This window comes from Bombus pascuorum, chromosome 14 (genome assembly GCF_905332965.1).
Source record: "Bombus pascuorum chromosome 14, iyBomPasc1.1, whole genome shotgun sequence".
NCBI lineage: Eukaryota > Metazoa > Arthropoda > Insecta > Hymenoptera > Apidae > Bombus > Bombus pascuorum.
In genome coordinates, this window is record NC_083501.1 from 1996930 (window position 1) to 2016848 (window position 19919).

The 19919-nt window shown below is 46.4% G+C and overlaps 1 long non-coding RNA gene and 1 pseudogene across 1 annotated transcript in view; both read right to left on the bottom strand.

The window, feature by feature from the left end:
• The window catches only part of LOC132914287 (uncharacterized), a 111044-nt gene that overhangs the window by 34529 nt on the left and 56596 nt on the right, over window positions 1-19919 (bottom strand). The window lies entirely within an intron of this gene.
• On the bottom strand, window positions 172-7208 carry LOC132914028 (uncharacterized; annotated as a pseudogene).

Consider the following 19919-nt stretch of genomic DNA (forward strand, 5'->3'; position numbering starts at 1 on the left):
GTAGGTGCGTTGAGAATGTTCGAGAGAAGAAGTTGTATCCAGCGTTGTATCTGAATTCCTTTGTAAATTTTTTATAAACAACTACGATATGAAACGTTCATTTTTACGATCGCTAACGAGCTTTCTGATCGACGCTTTCAACGCGTATTGGATATTAAAACGGAACTTTAAAAAGATTCAAATCTTGGAAACGTTGTTCCAGGTGTATAAATTGTATACAGATGTCGCATTATCTTCTCCCGAAGGAGGAAAGGTGCTATTATTTCGCACTGCTCTTGGTTTACATCGGTGGCTTAATTATTAACACTCCGGCTGGAATTAATTAACCTAGCACGACGCGTTTCGAAAGAATGGCAAAGAAGGACGGAAAGACAGGCGAACGAGGATGAGGTAACTGCAAGTATCATCGCGTAGATGTCACAATTTCCACGATAATGTTTATTCATGATCACGATTAGCCACTTACCACGCAGCCTATCGCTCCGTGCAGCGTGGCTCGTGAATTTTCATGGGCCATTACTTTCTCGTTCTTGAGAATCGATCCGATCTTGATGCACGAAGCCCAGTCTCTCTCCCTTTCGAGTCAGGAAAACCGTAGAATCGCAGATCCGTTCTACGATCGCAAAAAATTCGCCGCAATTGAGTAAGTTTCAGTCGCTATAGTCGTTGCGGCTATAGCTAGGGGATGGTTTATTCGAGAGACAACCTTGGATCGATGGAATCTCATCGACTGGAAAATAAGATCCAATAATTGGAGTATAATATTACTCGCAGGTAATAAGAAGATGAGCAACTCGTACAATTTTTCCCTTTGATCGTCGAACGTTTTCAAAATCTTCGTTATCGCGTAACATCTTCAGCTAGCCAAGCGATTCGCAATTTTCCTTAATTCGATATTCGACTAGAAAAAATGTAGACGAGATCGTCATGCACGTTGAACTAGCGTCTCGATGCAGAGTCCTGGCACGCCACCCACGTGCTCGCGGCTCGTTAGATGACAGACGCAATTTGACCCATTAGCACAATCGCACAACGTGGCTAACGGAACCGGCGGAGGCGCAGACCGGAAAACAGCGGCGCGATTCAGAATGCCAACGCGTGCCGCATCGCGCTCGCCTTGCCCTGTATGTCCATATACGCGACCAGTCGCCTCGCTCACCTACGAGTACTCGGGCGTGCGTGCACGCGCTCCCACGAAAAGGAATTTCTCTTGGACCAAGACCTGGCAAAAGCTTGGTACCGACGACAGGATCGGCCTGGCTGTCCGATGAGTCTACCATTAACATCTTCGACCTCGGCCAAGCGGAGAGATCCGACATCGCCACAGAGGATACAATACGTGGCAAGCTAACGATCGTTTATCGAGATGAAAAGTGGGCAACGGCTCGTTTCGCTATTAATCGGGCCGAGGGGCCGGTGAAAAGGAGCAGGTAGCCAGAGCGTCGAATGAGAAACGCGGCCATCATGGGCAGACGCGTGTAGAAAAGAAGAGCATCGGACAGGTCCGGTTTGTCGAACGTGGGCGCGATGCCCTCTTCTCGCAATGATCCCCGCGATCTACACACAGAGAGATCCTGTACCCTTGTCACCGGCTGCTCCTCCAGCCCCCCTTTCAAGGATTTCGGATGAAAGGTTGGCGAGCGGCCGAGCGGCCGAGCGGGTGAACGCACCCTGAAAGCCAGGACGTTGTCCCTAGACGCCTACGTGGGTTTCGTCTGGATCTGTAGAGGCCGGCTATAGGCTAAACCGCGGCAAGGACCCGCGGTGAATTTCTAAGAAAGGCTATGCAATTTTCGAGGCCTGTTCCGGAGCGGTCTTGTTAGCCGACACGCGAAAATTTATCACCCCGTCGTCGTTACAAGCGGCTAACTATCTCTCGTGCTCCTCGCGCCGACCGGATAGGGTATCATCATCAGCGCGTGATGAGCGCCGTGGATGTAATGAACGGAATTACTTCGATGGAAAACTTCGTGTATCATTCGAGCGCCGTTGGACGCGCCGAGATTGAGTTCTTCTGTCTGCGGATGACGCTGTAGGTCCTGCAAGATCCAACGAGAACGGCAGAATTTTACAGAAGCGTCTCGAGAAATTCCTTTTCTCGCGATAACCATAGCGACACATGTCAACGACTTTGTCTATGCGCGACTATTTTACAACGTTTCTCTAACGATTACAGCATCGGAGCGTCTTTGTTGCATTATTGCCACGAATCGCATCAGCCAAACTCACATACCCGGACGATATTTTATTCGTTCGAACGAGAGGATTAGCTGAAACTTGTTAACAGACTGTCGGACGGTCACGACGATTTGGCCACGCCAAATACGATTATTCACCCCGAATAGCCCGTCCTTCGTGGACGAAGATGGCCTCGCGAGACTTCGTTTCCACTTATCGTTTTATCTCAATCGGCGAGTCTAAGAAGCCAGAAACTAGCACTTCGGCATGGAAGAAAGCCGGATCAGCCCCAGTTCGTTTACCAAGCGGGCCAAATTAAGCGAGCGAGCGACAAGCAAGGAATTCGTGCGACGAAGACGTCGCGATTCTCGTCGTCCTGCGTCTTCGCTCGTGTCAGATTGAACGGATGGCAGACGAAAGAGAAACGACGAAAACATCCCTGCACGAGGGAATGCAGGGATCAAGTTGTCTCGGGACTTTTCTAATCCCGCGACACGTTGGAATTAAAACGACTTGTCCGAGACGTCGTCTTCGATTTAAACTATGGTCTCTTTGGAAGATGGACGACGCGACGTGGACATAAATATAGAGCATTTCCAATTCCATTCTCGTTTCTTCTCTTTCCGTTACTAGACGGACGACGTTCTTTGCCACGGATCGAACTATCTCGCGTGCAAGTTCTTTCGTTTACAAGACCATCGAAACGTCAAAATATTTACGCAACGTTGGAACTCGATAAATCATCGTCGAAAAGAAAGTTGGAATATCCTATTCATTGGGTAATTAGTTGGGAACGAGCGCAGGTCGTTCCGAGTTGCGATCTATCATTATCGAAAGATCGGTCGATGAATTACGTCTATTAGAGAACAATTAAAAGAAGGAAACAGGTAGCCAGTCCCGTCGACTTGGGCGAAGAACAATGCGGCAGGGCGAAGTTTGCGCGGTTCTTGTTCAGGTCACTGGTGCGCAGGCGGACCGTTAGGAGTGGAACATTGTGCATAGCCATGGGCATAATCTTAACTTCTAAGAAACGACCACTCATTGATCCTAGGCTCCACTATAGACGACGACATAGGTCACGTCCACATAACGGTCACCACCGGAGAGGACACGTGCCTCTAAACTCATGGCTCGGGCTAATCAACTTGACACCAGCAGGAACTGCTATTGTAATCGGACCGCCTGCTGCGCTTTTCTTATACAGAGACTCTTGTCCATAAGAGAATTTAGTCGTCCACACGGGTTTGAATACCTTCGTGGAAGGCTCTCGACGGGTATTGTCTTTTCAATGAGTAATGCGGTAGTACGAGGTAGGTGGATTTGTTCGAGGATGTGAAATTTATATTTCTCGATAGCTTCTAAAGATATTGGCGTAATACGAGAATTGTTCGCAACTTGCGAGTAACGATAGAAATATACGGAGTGGCATAGATGAGAAACCGATCAGAGAAATTTAAAAGTGTTCGACGTCTGATTTCCGTCTTAAAACTACACGCGTATCGTAGATACCAAACGCGTTCTCGTCTAAGTATAATCAATTTGAGCCACAAGGACGAGCAAGCTAACAAGCTTTTTTATCACACTACTCGGACAAGCTTCGACACAGTCGATATCCTGCACGACGTACTACTGACCAGTAACCTGTCGACGGATCGAGGATTCACGATCGGAAGATCATGTATCAAGCATACACGTTTTCCCATCGTTCTTTACCACGAGACCTGAACAGACCTCTGACGGCAGGGCAGCGCTTGGAATGATACATAACGTGTCACGATATAATAGGCCTTCTCGACCGTCTATTTCTGTTGCATAAAACGATCCACTCGAGCCGATCGAGTAGATGCCATAAGATAACGTGTCTGCCTAAAAGTCGCAATCGATCAAACCATTGTAAACCTATTTTTGAGACTCGACGTCAGCGGAACGGGACAAGGCTCGTAGACCGTGTACGTTCGCGCGTGTGATTGATGGAATACTGTTGCAAAGTGAGACGCGATACTTTGGTGGTGGTCGGTGGGAAATTAAACGCGTGCGTGCTCGTAAATTTGCCGTTAGTAATATAAGTTTTTGTTGATTCGTTTTATAATTTCTGCACCAAGCATTACCTGCATCCTATAAAGTTATATTACCCGTGATTCGCATAACTTAATCGCAAACAAATACCCGTTAACCGTTAGCCTGAAAAGATGTAGCAGGTACGATCAAGATGCAAGAACACGAAGGAATTATACATTTTCCGTGAAACCTATTTTCACGCGTGATTAATATTTTACAAAGCAGACACGTATCCCAGTTCACGGCGTCCGTAGGTCGCGTATTCAAGCATGCACGTAACTTAACGCTGATTTCTTCGCGAACGAGCGAAAAGGAACAGGTGAAACGACAGCCGGCATGGGAACATCCTGTCCAAGATCGCCCGGGGTCGATCGCGTTGCAAACCGCGTGATCCATGAAGCACAATCCATCAAGTTACAGTTACTTACTGGCGGGCGACGTGTTATCAATCGATAACAGACGATAACACGAGCAAACGTCCTGACCACTGGCAATTACCGGCCATGGTTATTTACCGAGCCTTTGACGAATGAAAGGCATGCAAGATGATATTCTACGATGAAAAACTACGATAGGCGGTGCTCGGTTTTACCCACAGACGCGTTTCGTTAATGATAGATGGACGTCTGTGAGTCGGAGCTTCGATCAAACGATTTAGGATAACCCTTTCCTGATTAGAACGCGAAAATTTTCTTACTTCTCTTACTTTTGGCATACGATCCAACGAATAGAATAATTCGTAGTTAGTAACGAAGAATTTACCGTTGGTTACGAAGCTTAATTGCCTCGAGATTCGATCGCTCGATCGTTTAAAATTACAGCACGATCGGATCTGAAGACTCGCCGACCTTGCGTAGGTCCGAAACTTGTGTTGCAGAAGCGCGATACTCGACCCGGCAGTTACGTCAACCAAGAGATTTAACGAAAAAGATGGCGCGTGCGTAAGGCGAGATTTTAAGGCCTAACAGACAGAGGCCAGATTTTCCGTGTAAACTCGTCCACCGCCGTTAAGTAGCTGGAAGTACGAGCGACCGCTATCACCGGATCTGGCATAATGATCCATATCGCGCTAGGACGCGGCGCGCGATCCTTCGGACGAGGCTTTATCGCGGAGGCGGACACGCAGGTACGCTCGCTACGCGTCCTTCGAACTAACCAAGTTTCCCGGCGTCTGGTTATGCTAATTATGTATATCGTGCACCGCTATTACTGGGACACATTCGCGTGGCTCGTTAAACGGCCGCGTGTCCCATAAATAATAACTTTATTTTCCACAGGTGGTGGTGTCGGGACCGCCGATAGGATTCTCGAGTACTGGAAACACGGTGGCTGCGTGGGAATTCGAGTTTCTCTGTCGATTCTCGACCGTGGAAAGAACTATGTCACGGGAGGAGGCGAGCTGCGTTTAAACAGCCACAAATTCAGTCTATCGGTGTGGCGGGACCGCATTCCGCTCGGGCAAAAACGCGTAAATTACGCGACGAACGGGCCGTCGTTATTCGAACGAGCGGCTAGCCAACCACGAGAACCCAGTCGGACGGTATTTCGTCTCTTTCTCTCCCTTCGCTCTCTCATAAGTACATAAATTAGCCGCGCGGCCGGCCGGCAAAAAGCTACACGACGGAAGAGCTAACGGGCGACGTCCACGACACGCGAGTGAATCGCGGCTGCACGTGGGAGAGCACAAGCAAATAAAGTACGAATAAAGAATAGAGTCTACTACTGTACTACTTGGACGGCCGTGCAGCATCATTAGCCGCGACGTCCAGCTTCTGATTTCCTTCCTTCGCTCCCCTTTGCTCCCTTTCCAAGCGAAAACCGCTTCCCTCCTGGTGTATCCTGGAGACGAGCCTCGACGTTTTGTATGTTAACACGCCATACGCTTTGCTCCTACTGCTCGCTGTTCGCCTAGATACGTCGCTTCTTTGCGATTTCCCTTCGCGACATTTGCGTGCGAGTTATTAAAAGAGGGTTGAGAACAAGCAGCGTGTTTCATTTTTACCTCGGTTCGTGCCTCGGGTTCGTCGTAGCTTGTTCGCGGTTGCAAGGTTTCGATTCGATTGACCTTTTTGCCAAATGCATACACTTTCGCTCATCCCACGCAGCCGACGCCGATTTCTCTCTACACGACGGTGTCAACGTGTCCTTTGACGCGAACGGTAATTAGATGCTTTGAGTTAGAATTTCTTTTCTAGAGTGACATTCCTGTGTGGCGGATGCCTCGCGCTGGTTCCGTTTAACGAACGAACAACTATTTCGCTTCTATTTTTACGCGTGAAACGCTAGTTAACGCAAGGAGTTCTTTCGTTACACTCTGATACTTTACGGTTTCTATCGAAACGTATACGGATACCTGTGCATTCCTGATAAGCGCGTATGCTAACGTCCAGCTAGAAGAGGGTTAAGAGCTAAAGGGTCAAACGTACGGCAAGTTGCGATGCAACGTCAACGAGACCGCTGGAGAGGCTCGTCAGTGCCAAGGTGCATCGCTACGACGAAAAGTAGCCGATACTCGGGTCGTTGACTCGAAGAGGACGCAAGGGATCGACAAACAAAGTAAGGGATAAGCAGGGATAGGGAAGAACGTGGCCAGTGGCGTATACGTACTACGTAGCCACGGCTCGTAAGCAGAGAGCGGCCAGCATCATTAGCCAGAACGTCCAGTTGGCGATTTCCGTCTGCTCGTTTGTGGGACGAGACGCTCACGGGCTGCAACGTGGCCTCGGCGAAGGTGGGGGCTGATCGCCCTTATCGGGTAAGGGGGCCCCCGGACGACGCTCGATGGTTCGTACGGTGAATGGATACCTGGTACTTTGTTCTCTGTTCCCGGTACTCCTGTGCAGCCGGTGCTCTCTCGCCGAACATTCGAACACGAGTTCGATGACCCTTCGACTTCGCAGACCACGGACCGCGCGCCCCGTTTACGTTCGAACGCCGCGCCGCGCCGCACCGATGGCCAGGGCAGCGCCCATCTGTGACTCTCCGAACGACCGACACCACCCCGTTATCCATCTGCCTCCGGGATTCCGCGATTCGTTAACATTCTTGCCGAATCGCTCCCTTCGCTTTCGTCAGATCGAAGCAACGGAACGACGCGCGATGCGAGAATCGAACGGGAACTGGCATCGGAGATCGTTTCGGTTTGACGAAACAGGTTTCTTATCTTTCCTGCTTCAAAAGTTGTCGATCGTAAACGACGACCACGTTTAATTATAATTTTAGGAGATTTCGAATTTGTTACTATCGGAGAAGATTAGCGGAGTGTCTGATCGGAGCAGGAGGTCCTTTGATCGTAGGATGTTCAAGATATCGGATCTTAACGAAGTAGAAGATACGAAGAGACCAAACAAACAACCGGTATCGACCATACATCTAGAAATTAATTATAAAGTTATTTAAATTTGACTCGTTCGTAGCTCGAAGCTTACCTCAGCTCTTAAAATAACTTGCTTTACATGCATTTCGAGTATCGCAAACGACGCGAGGATATATTAAACACCTATGAGAGAAAATTAATCACACGATAACTTTGCTTCAACGAATCTAGCTTTCGATCACGATAAGGAACTCCATAAATAAGCACGTGGAACTGAAACAACGAGGACTTTGAGACTCCCGAGAATCTGCACAGACAAACGTACACCCCTAAACGCAAAGAGCAGCCACTGCTAAACTAAATGTTGAGCGTTCGCGAAACCTAGATTTCGCGAGGACATCCATCAAATAAGTCTTGTAATTTAGCGATCGAGCGAACGACGAACGCGTTGAGAGATCGCGGAAAGAAGTTTCCTATTCGAAGGAACGCGATTGATAAAGTTTCGCTCGGATGAGGCCTGTACATTGTCTTTTAAACCGAGCATGCCATTAGGAGAATAGTGCGCGTAGTCGAACGACTGCGATGTTAATGTCTAAAGTATGTTTCCTCTCGCACGTACCGCTTAATGGCCGGCGTTCCTAAACTGGAAGAAAGGATCGAGCTTGGAGTCCGGCACGAAGCCAAGTATCCAAGCTCTCCAGACCAGACCTTGCTCGATTCAATGGCATCGGAGTTATCGGCGAACATCGTCCGGCACCATTGCCACGAAAAAGCGTTCCACGATTAACCTTAAGTGCCGCTTTGATCTGCTGATGCCAATAGACAGCGAAACTCTCGTCGGTGGTTTGCGCGAGGAGATACCTGGTGAAAGCACGTTTTTCCTGCGCCGCGACAAAATTCTTTTCGAGTTCTATCCTCGGGTAATCAGGCGAATACGCGAAAGGTAAATTTTAACGCGTCTGATCTCAAGGCTATCTAACGTTTATAATTTCCGATTCAATTTCCATTTTCATCGACTGGGTTGTGGTTTTAATCGAGGCAATCGATTATCGCGATATTCGATACAACTATATCCGTTCCGATAAATAAACAAGCTGAACCGCGGTCAAATTATTCTGTTAGAAAAGTAACCGTATTTTATATGAAACAAAACGAAGATCTTCCGCTTCGTACGTTGCGCAGCGTACGATTACGAGGTTTATTTGTTAAATTCGAACAAACAAAAATGCCGCTCGAATCGATTAAACAATTTCCCATTTGCAGAGAGCGTTAAGAAGAAAATGAACACGGTACGCTCGATACCTCAAAATTTTTAGCGAATCGACCGAACAACGTTCCTTCGTCGACGATAACTCATGCAGCATGAAACTCGAACTTCGAAATCACGTACACTTGCGTAGCCAGGGAGAATGGAACGCCCCTCGAATAACATTCTCTCGTATCGACGAACGCGCACCCTATCCAGCCTGCGAATCGCTCGGAACGCTACCACGACCCGATTACGTACGACGACGCTATCTAATCCCCGTCGAACGATGACGTTTCGTAGGAGTAGTCGAAAATGTGCGCGCGTGTACCCAGCGCGGACATGCCGATCGTTTGGAAATCGGAATCGGGCGTAGAATCGAGACGATCGCGCACCGGACATCGGACGATCTCTGTCGTCGCGCGTAGACCACTCGTAAATCTCGGCGAAAGTAGAAAAATCATGGCGTGCAGAGGAGAAGGTGCGTGAGACTAGTGAATTTTGTATGGGCGTGTCAGGGCCGTAAACCTTTAAAATACGATGTTCCCGCAGTGGACACGTTAATTGCTACGTAGAATCGCCCGGATGAAAGCGGCCGTTGATAAATTGCGTTGTTAAGCCATCGTGTACGAAGTACAGCGTTATCCACGCGATACGTGTTCGTGTCTATGATCGCGCGTGTGTTGCTCACCTGGCCTGATCTTTCGGCTCTGATAAATCGTCCGCCGAAGGACTGAGAGGTCCATCGACGACCTCGAGAAGTCGCCTCTCTCGCCGATGCTGCCTCCAACGGGCGAATACGCGGTTACACACGCGCCGATCGCGCTCTCTCACCCTTCCTTCCTTCCTCCCTCCCTTTTCCGTCAGACTCTTTTGCTCCGACAACGGCAGCGCGGCGGACCGATCGAGGATTCCTACGGGAACACACTCTCGACGTCGCGTCGCGGCGCGCCGTGCTCGAGAGCATCGCCGGCATGGCCGACAGATAGGCATGCGTTGAATGCATAACATTTTTATCTGATCGGAAGGAACGTGGAGACGGCGAAATGCGAACGACCGGGCGAACGCCCGAAACCTGGAAGTAAAAAGGATTCAAGGACGCCGGGGATGCAACACGACATTCAGGGATTCGGAGTCGAAGCGGTAGGAGGGTTCCACTACCTCGCTGACTATCAACATATCGCAACGATCAATGATGCGAGTAACAGTTTCTACTTGCGTCTATCTACTTCCGTTTTTCTTTTGTTTCGTTTTTCCTTTTAATCGATAAATTTTCTCTTCTAATTCTAATCGCCGATCGCGTTCAACGGATCTACCGATAAAACGACATTATCGATTATAGATTATTAGCTTTCTGTTCTTCGAATTGCATTTCATTCCGGTACCCAGAAATCAATTACTTCGCGAAATAAAATTTATTTGGCATTTCTAATTGATTTCCTTTATCAGCTATCCCTTATTACACCATCTCATAGATCGCATCTCTAATTACTCGCATACTCTGCTCCAAGACGGTAATTGATACGGGAAACGTAACAGAGCGTAATTAGAACGCGTATCTTGTATATAATTTTCGCTTTTATACCATAATATCTATTTTCCTATCGAGAAATATCAGGAACATCAGGAAGGAAAGGACTACCATTCGGCCGTGCTCGGCGGAACGGCATCGACAGAACCGCGCTTATTGCCTCGGTTTCTCCTTCAATGACTGGCAAACGCAACCGACCACCATGATTTGCACGGAACGCCAACTCTTTCCGGAACATTTCGTCGGGAATTCCGCAACGCGGTAAAATTCAAATCGTCACGCTTCACCGAGAAAAGTGGGAACAGTGAATTTTCACCGAGAAACTTTCACTCGCGTTAACGCGATGTTCTACGAAATTCAAAACCAGAATCGTCCGTCTTCTTGAAAATCAGACATCTTACTCGGATGCAAATTCAACTTCCGATACGTAAGATATCGATTTCGCGAATGGCATAAGCGACTCGATGCTCGAATACGTACATACGCGTTGCCTATACATTTACACAAGGTACAAGGCGCGTTGATCTTGCTCAACCTCGGCTACTCGGTATACGTGTTGAGGTACGTTGGCACAATAGAGTGCAACACAGTCGTACGGTTCTAGATGCAAAAACGAAGGCAGAAACGAAGGACAAGATTGGTCGTCAACGTGGAGACCGTGACAAAGTGACCGAGGTTAATAAACACGGTGAACGGTCACGGAGGACTGGTTAGGATCTCAGCTTGCCACCAATCTCGCCAGCGAAATTCCACTATAATAGGAGGATGACCTACCGCTCGATGACGTAATATCTTCCTAGACTTTTAATGGAGCTTCGTAACTATGTGGTCTGCCGTCTGATACTGCCGACACCTGCAACCTTATTCGTGCTGGCGCGCGCCCCCTCCATCGCTCGCAGATAACTGCAGAACGTTTCCTTCGATCGAACGTGACACGATGTAGAAGAGCTTTGCGGCACGCAAGATGAACGGGTTATCAGATTTGTTCCTTCTGCTGCAAGCTCCGATTGTATTCCGTAGCGCGTGTATTCCAAAGCGTTGCAGCGTATTCGTATTCGTATGCGCTCGTGCGTGTACTTGTCGAGAGAGGATTTACGTTTGAAATTTTTTAGTAGATCCATCGAAGTCCGTGTTGCGCTTCCATATCTTCGAATCTCGATAGTCGCTTTTGCGAGAAAGCATACTTTTCTCAAGTTTAGAGGCGCAGCTTACTTCGCTGCCATTTCTTTGCAGGCGAATCACAGCGAAGTTCGTGAGTATGGTGCGAATTTCAGCCCTACCTGGATCTATTTGTATTTGTTGGAGAAGATCGAAGACGAGATGAACGATCCGCGATGTTGTCAAGTACGATTATACGGCAAGTAGAGTTAATAGAGGTGTCGTTGGGGATTTGCGAGCGATACGTCGATTGGAATTTACGAGAGGAATTCTGTTGTAACTTTCTGATGTCGATCTAATCTGATTGGAAGACGATCGAGTTTATTAGATACGCGACTTTTTTTCAATAACGATCTTCTTTCTCAGAGATTCGTATACCGATCAGTGGTGCGTTTCTACCAAATCGTACAAGAAATATTCTCAGTGAATTATACTGCCGATTGTTAACTAAATAGATCACTTTCCTAGTGTTAAACGTTCCCAGGATTCATTTCGCGTTGCAGCATCGTCGCGATCGTAATCATCCATGCGAAGAAACGTTTGATAAAATTGAAAAACTATTTAACATGGAACAGCGTTTGGAAATAAGCAACGACTCCGTAACTTGCCGTGAGATATTTATATTGCAATTTCGTTCTCACGAACATGTATAACTTTTAACTGAATCTCGAATCGACTGATTTTTATTACGGTATTGTCGAAATTTACTCGCTTCGAGTAATTGCCAATTAATACACATTCAAATCGGATGCTAGTCCGATTAGTTTTTCGATATTTTCTAACGCTCGAGTCGCTTTGAAAAATATAAGAGCGAATGGTTCGAGCTTCGGCGACATTTTACGTTACGTAACATGTGACAAGTTGCGCGTTCCAGATGTAGTCACGAAATTCTCTAGAAATAATTGTCACAAATCACCGATGACAGTATTCTACGTTATTCGGCTTTTTAGCGAATTCTATTCTGCATTACGTCCACCCACTGGGTCACGAATGATCCAGTAGAATAGATCTAATGCGCGGAATATTAGACACGGGAATTGCCATTCCTCTGAACCGCGGGCTCCAGCTGCGTATGTATATCGTGAGTTTATGACACGACGCGTTAAACGACAAAAAGATCGGCGTTAGGAAACCCACGGAATCGACGGAGATACAAACAGACATTGTTGATCGAGTGATTTAAAACAATTACGATATTCTAAATACCAATAATAAATACGTAATTTTATGTGCTTGCAAACCAAAAGATATACGTAATATATGAAAGATAGAAGAAGCGTATTCGAGTCGATTACAAATTCGTAATTATCAAAATTGCTCGGATCAAAAGATTCGCCATCATTTGCACGCGGTTATTACTTAAGAATGTTCATCGAGCCAGAGTTCGTAATACCGTCTCGGTTAACAAGCGATACACGCGATTATTACTAATCGAAGGAAGCTTCCTTGTAGCAACGTTTAACTGTCCAGTCGAACCATCGACGATTACTACCAGATCAGAACCGCGGAAGGACGCACTTAGGCGATTGGTCTCGGATCCGTCGATTGACCCATACTGGATAAACGTTGTTGCCCCGTGGGTACCGTAAAAACGACGTTGCACCGTTAAAGGGATCCACGGGACGCGCGTTCAATCGGTGTGGGACATCGAGCGCAACGTCGCTAACGACCCGATAAAGCCCCGTTGATGAAGACCGCAGCGTCGATCGAACGTAATGAAGTATAATTGAACTTGGCCAAGTAACTGTCCAGTCGCTTTAATCCACGAACCCGCCGCCTGGCAAACGATGGGTCAGTGACTTCCATTATTTGGACACTACCGTGTAACGAGAAAAGAATAACGGGAAAATTTTATTCGATAAAATCGTCGATAGCCAAATGTTTCCTTGCCGGAAATTCGTTGCGTTTGCATAGGCGCTTCTAAGTAAACGTATCGTACGTGCGTACCTACTCGCAAGTTGCAACAGACACCTAAGCACCGTATCTAATCGAGTACACCGAACATGCACGATATTTGCACGTGTCTAGTCACCGATAAGAAATCTTAATTCAGGGTGGAACAGATAATGTACGTTTCACGACCGTACCGCGAATCGAATGGATAGGCTACTTGTTAATCTAACACCGAGTTAATCATAATTAAAGCAAAAGATTCCCGGTTATAGCTGCGTGTCTTCTTCGTCTCGCGACACCGTGTTTGATATACGATGTACATATATATTCGTCGTTAATTTCTGCGACAGTAACTAATACTCTGGGCGAGAAGGTGTGCGCTAGTCGGTGCGCATGAAACGGCAAGGAAAAATTCCTCGTGCTGCTGGCAAGATTTACCGACAATCTTGGCGAAACGTTGGTTTCCTAGACGCTGCAAGACTTTTACGCAGCGAGAAGCGTAATCAATTTCGAAGTAAAAACTTGCGCCTGTACATTGATTTATTTTAGGATGATCCGAGCGTAGCGGCTTGATGAATTTCGATAGGACGCGGCTATGGATACGCCTCTTTATCGATACCACATTTTGCGACGTAGCGTCCATACGCAGAAGAAAATACGCATTTCCCAAGATCGATGTGAAAATCCAATGGAGGACGACGGCTACGAAACGACAATGCGAAATTACGCGATCGATCCGCTAAAGGCGAGTCGAGAGCCAGGCTTATTACGAGAATCGTTACTCGGCTCGATAAATCGTTAGAAAGTGGAACGGTGAGCCACCGGCTGGCAACATTTCCACTTTCGTGGAAGCACGGTCATTTGAAAAAGGAAAGGCCGACTACTCTGTCGAGAATTCTAGTCGTCCGAGGAATTCGGACCGCTGCGCTGTGGAAATTCGGGACGTAGCAGCTGCGATGGAAGTAGCAGAAGGGTACTATGCGAACTAGTATGAGACGAGATCTCGCGAAATCTCGAAACTACGTCGATTTTCGATCAACTCCTGAACAAGATTCGCAAGCTGCGTGCCTTCGTCCTGTCACTGCCGACGATTGATGCGTTTGCTTTTGGTAACTCGTGAATCGACATTAAAAATCGAGATAGAGATTCGTTTTAATCTCTTATCGTGTAAAAAATGTAGAAACGGTAGACACGTGTTTTCGAAGCTATAGAAATATTTTTCATCGAGAATTATTCGACGTTCTGATGTTTGCCGATAATTTACAGATATGACTATCTCCGTATATAGGCGACTTTACAGCGGCGAAGCGTACCTGTAAATTGTAAACCTTGCATAGAGGTCGTAAACGCGGCCCCCGATAGACTACCCTCGGTCTCGTGTTCTCGTGGATGAACCGCGACGTCGCGCCTACTGAAATTATCGTTACTCGCCGCTGCGTCGCGAAGTAATTAGCGTGCACGCGTACGCTAGTACATAAAGAGATGAGTCGTGCCGGGGCACGGTTAAAATGATTATGCGGCAATTAAGGTTAATTGACTCGTTTGTACGTGGGGTCCGGTACCGTGGTGGAGAAGGGTTCGGGATTATCGGCCCACCGCGTTTCCTACGATTAATATCGAATAAACCATGCAGCCGCTCAAACGATTTCTGGAATGCCAGGCCATGATTGACGAGCTCTCCGCCTGCGAGATTAGTCTCGTCATGGTAATCTCATCAGCGTAGCAACCAAAATAATCAAATTGAAACGAAAAGTAAAAAAAGTTCGAGATTGGCTTCGCGATTTCAGCGAGAAGATTTTATGATAAACCGATTAATTATTAAGATTATTAATCGGACAGAAGCTATTTTTCAGCGAAAAACGAATTTTAGCGAATCTTGGTTTAGTTTCTATATTCCAGACGGTTTGTGAACAGACAGAGGTTTTGCTCGTTACCTTGCCAGTTACTCAAAACCGAATCAGTTAGAAAACTGTTAGGGGAACTGTTAGAGTCAGGTTCATCGATAGAGCAACGACGCTCGACATATGTAATTGGTCGCGAGCAATGGACTTGCTAGTGTGACGTACGAAACAACAGGGACGAGCAAACTGTACATCGAAACAACGGGCCTTCGCGATAGATTCACAAGGAAGAAGCGGCGGTTTCTAACATATGCGGAATTCAGAACCTCTGGATCTTAGATGCAACATTCTGAATAAAACATCGCAGAAACACTGAGCGTTGATTGGAATTATAGTCGAAAGAATAAATGAAGAGACATCGACGATCGTTCAGCGGCATTGGGTACAACCTCGCAACGCACGAGAGTACAACCAACTTACGCTATAGCTGTTACTATTAAGTTAAGTCAAAGGTTGCCATGGTAAAAAACCGTAACTAATTTGTAATTAGTTCTTTGGCCTAAAGTTGTAGCGAATCATCTCCGTATGTATGTACATGTCTCTTCTTTCCCTCGTAGCACCTCTACCGAAGGATGATTCGCTCGATAATAGAATTGTACGCTACGCATCGGATTGACCAAATTAAGACACCGAAAAAGGGGTACTTATCTAGGATTAGAATCTCCTACGTAATTAATGATCTTTTGTACGTGCGATGAAACGTCTAGTCTGTTCGTGTTAAAGTGGCAAGTCATTTTATGGACAAACGACTCTTTAACGTTTAATTTTCTCCAGCCACGAACCGTAATAATAGATTCCAACTAAATCGAATCAGAAGTTAGGAAACTGTTTGATCTGTAGAATTAAAAATTAAACCTTGGCAGGATTTTTTACCTATATAACGGGAATACTTTTGGACGATCGTTCCGAAAGCTCGAATAACCTAAGAACGATATCTGGGTAAGAATTTTTAACCAGTCTGCCAGGTATTCCTTGCCCGTGTACGTACACGTGGACAAAGCTTCGTTCTATGACCAGGCTGCACGCCCAACAAGAACGCCAGGTTGTGTATAATAGAAAAAGTTAATTGCCAGTTCGCCAAGGAGGGATTTAAACTTCGACCACAGGCGATACTTAATAATGTTTTCTCAATGGTCGAGTTGCACATCCGTTCCTAACTTCGAGACGTTTGCCTTTCTTATAGTCAAAAAAGGATATCAACGAGGCGCATTGGGTAAAAACGGTTAATTGTTCATTATAGGTGTATGGAAAAATTGAAAGAAGCAAACAAGACGATGCTACGAATGGTTGATTGGTTTTCGTGTTTTACGTTGTACGATGTTCAAATAGCCTGGGGCGCTTTATAAATTAAGATACGCTGACCCTGAAACGAGATTTAACTAAAGCTAAGTATTTGGTCGATACGAAGTTTCAGATCTAACAGTTCGAAACAAGTTACTCATAGGCGGTTACTCCGTCGATAATTCGATAAGGTATCTGAAATAAAGTATAACCTCGAAAGATTTTAATATACACGTTTACCTCAAACCTTGTCAATCTTAATTGTCCGTAGTCCTACCATCCTCGTTAGTTGGCCGCAGCATCGTTTTTTCAATCGGCCGATTGATATCGTGTAATTGCAGGCAAGAGGGATAGACAGCACGCATAAAATTGCTGCCAGCCCTTGTTGACCGGGTCGTTGAGCGACTATGAGGCTACTCGTAACGAGTCACCGTAGGAATTTCACCTCGTTCCACATCGTACGCGGATAAGGTTAGGTCAGGGAGTCGATTAATCCGACAGGATGGAAAAAATGAAATTTCCTAGAAGCGGCGCATCCAGCACGACCCCGAGACGCCCGCGGTAAACGAACAGAACGGTGGTGCGGAGTATAAATTATTTAAGAAACTCTATCGCGGCATCGCGTAATGGCCGATCATAAATAACGCGCGGCGAAAATACGGGCGTAGTCGTAAAAAAGGACGCATGCGCGCGCTTGCGCCCGTGCCATGGTTGCGCGCGCACCCGGGATCTATTCCTTTTGCCTAATCGCGCGCGCTCGTTTATCATGTGGCGCGCTGTATAAAACAAATATCGCTTGTCACGTTCCCTCAGCCGCGTGATTCGCTCGTCACGGAACTGTCCGTTGCTTGGTTGCGTTCGCTCGTCTGTACCAGTCGGTCCGACGCGTCGATGCGCATCCAGGATACACGAATCAATCGTTTACTCTAATTAATTTCGATCGATCTACAGAGACGAACGGTTCCCTTATCGTTACTGCAGTCCCTTGCGGTCCTTCCTGCACTCCGATTTGTTGCGTTTGTTGTGATCGGGTTTCCGATGGATGTGAGTACACGAGCTTGAATAGTAGCATTATCAGTGGTAAATTATAGCTCTACATACCTAAAGACTTGTTTGTCAGACGAGAGCTTTAGCGATTTGCATTAGCTTTCATTAGGGAAAATACTTGTCATTGGCTTTTATGTATTTTCATTTTCACGTTGAGGCAAACTTTCGCCTTGTCAGTGGCTCTTGCGTGTTTTTCTTTTTTAAGTTGAAACAAACTTGCATACCGTGATCATCTATCGCGTAATGGTTATCCTACGTTGTTAATCGTTTTCGACCTATAATTTACTCTATAAAGGACTGCCTGAAAATGTTGAAAAACGTAAAAGCTTAAATCGTGCGAACCAAGGTTCTAGATCGTTGCTCGTCGATCGGAATACCGCTTTTATGCGCTTCGCCACCTAACTCTTGTTCGTGGCGATGCGTGTATATATACTTGAATCGGCGGATTTAACGAAGCTATGTAAATTTAGCGACGTTCGTCAAGCTCGTTCGTAAACAGGACGCGCAAGCAGTCAGCCAGGTGAATTCCCTGTTTGCAGCGAAACGGCGGCAGCGCAGCTATTTTAGGAGTTCTAACTACGAAGACGCGGATGATTACTGTAATCGAGTTTGCGGCGAATTTATTCAGAGGCAGCGGACCTTTTCAGTGAACCTCAGTCTCTTTTTCTTCGTGGACAGGGCATTTAACCGAGGGCGGGACGGGGTAATTTGTCTCTTATGATGAATAGTGGCGAAACGAGGTTCGTACGTTTATGTGGGGCTACCGGTTGAAACTGCAAATGCTGGTGAAATTAGCGTCATTTGTTCGGCAAAATTAATGTCGTTCATTCGCCGAGCACTCGTTTACATTCCGTTTTATCTTGGGATTAATAGGAATGTTCATTAGCGGTCTAATGCCTTTTTTCTTTTTGTCCTTTCGGATAAGAAATGCCGCGAAAGCACATTCGAGTAGCGAATAAACGTAATTTCGCAATTCTCATCTAGGGTAGAAATTTTATAACAGCGATCGGTGAGATTTAGAAGGAGGGCAGGTACGATTTGTAGAGGAATTCCCCGAGAGATGCTAGTTAAGATTCGAAACAAGATAATCGACAATTTTCATGCCGAACGAAGACCTCGTACGCGTTACTTATTGAAGTTGTTAATATAGAGCAAACGGTTTAAGGGGATCTTGAGAGATATTTTATATACTTCCGAACAAAATTAAAATTCTTTCTACGTAAAGAAACTAAACGCTATCTACTAACAATCCTTCCTGCATCCACAGACGATAGCAATCCTATTAATTAAGAACATTTACGGCTTACATGTTCACTTTCTACACAAGTTTCTTAACTCGTTAACGCTAACTCTGTGGAATACAGAAATAATTGTCTTTCCTTCCCTACAGACGTGGATATAAGATTATACGCTTCAATAGCCATCGTTCGCGATACATCGTGCGCGTGCTATTTTAGATTGCACTTTGGAATTGCGGTTTTTTAACAGCGTCGACTGTGCTTGCTCGAAGCCCCGGGGTCGCGAAGCCTAGTAGGCCCCCTACAGAGACAAAGTACACACTATACAGGCAACCTTTAAATTAAATAGCAAAGAACAAATTAAATTTACCATATAATTTAAGAATACTTTATGCAAAATTTAGAAACATAAATTTTCATTAGCGTTCTTCCAACGAGCGAGGGTAACAACTTACTTAGTCGATATACGAACAAAATACTAGCGAAGACTGCACAGCTAGCGCTTCTAGCCGTGACTCGAGAGGAAAGTTGCGTCAGGATGTTCGAAGGACGAGTAGGTGCCAGGATCGAGGGTATAAATTCAGTTTGGCATGGTGGTGGCGTGCAGAGGCCGCACAGCCCCGTTCTATCTCGCCACGACACCCTTCCTCCCCGTCGACCGATGGTTGTATCACGGTCGTAGCCGGGGCTGGCGATAGCGTGCCATACCAGCCAGATACCGACCGGTAGACTACAACCATGCAACTATCAATAAGTTTGTATCTGACAAGAGAAGGAATCGGAAAGGGCCTTACATCAGCAAAGCCCATAAAGCCACCCACGGCGAACAATATTTTAGTACGGTAGCAATGCGCGAAACCGGCTCCAACTTCACAGTCAGCTACGCGATCTGTGAAGCCATCCGGCTCTGCCGATCGAGCCACGAGCAATGCCCGACCACCTTCCAATTATTTATCAGATTGGCCGGCTGCCCGAATTATATCCCAATAAATACGTATTCCCAAATCTTTTATTGGCCTCTGGCTAAATATGATTTCCCCTGTGTTTCTTCGCTCGTGACGAGGAATACCGA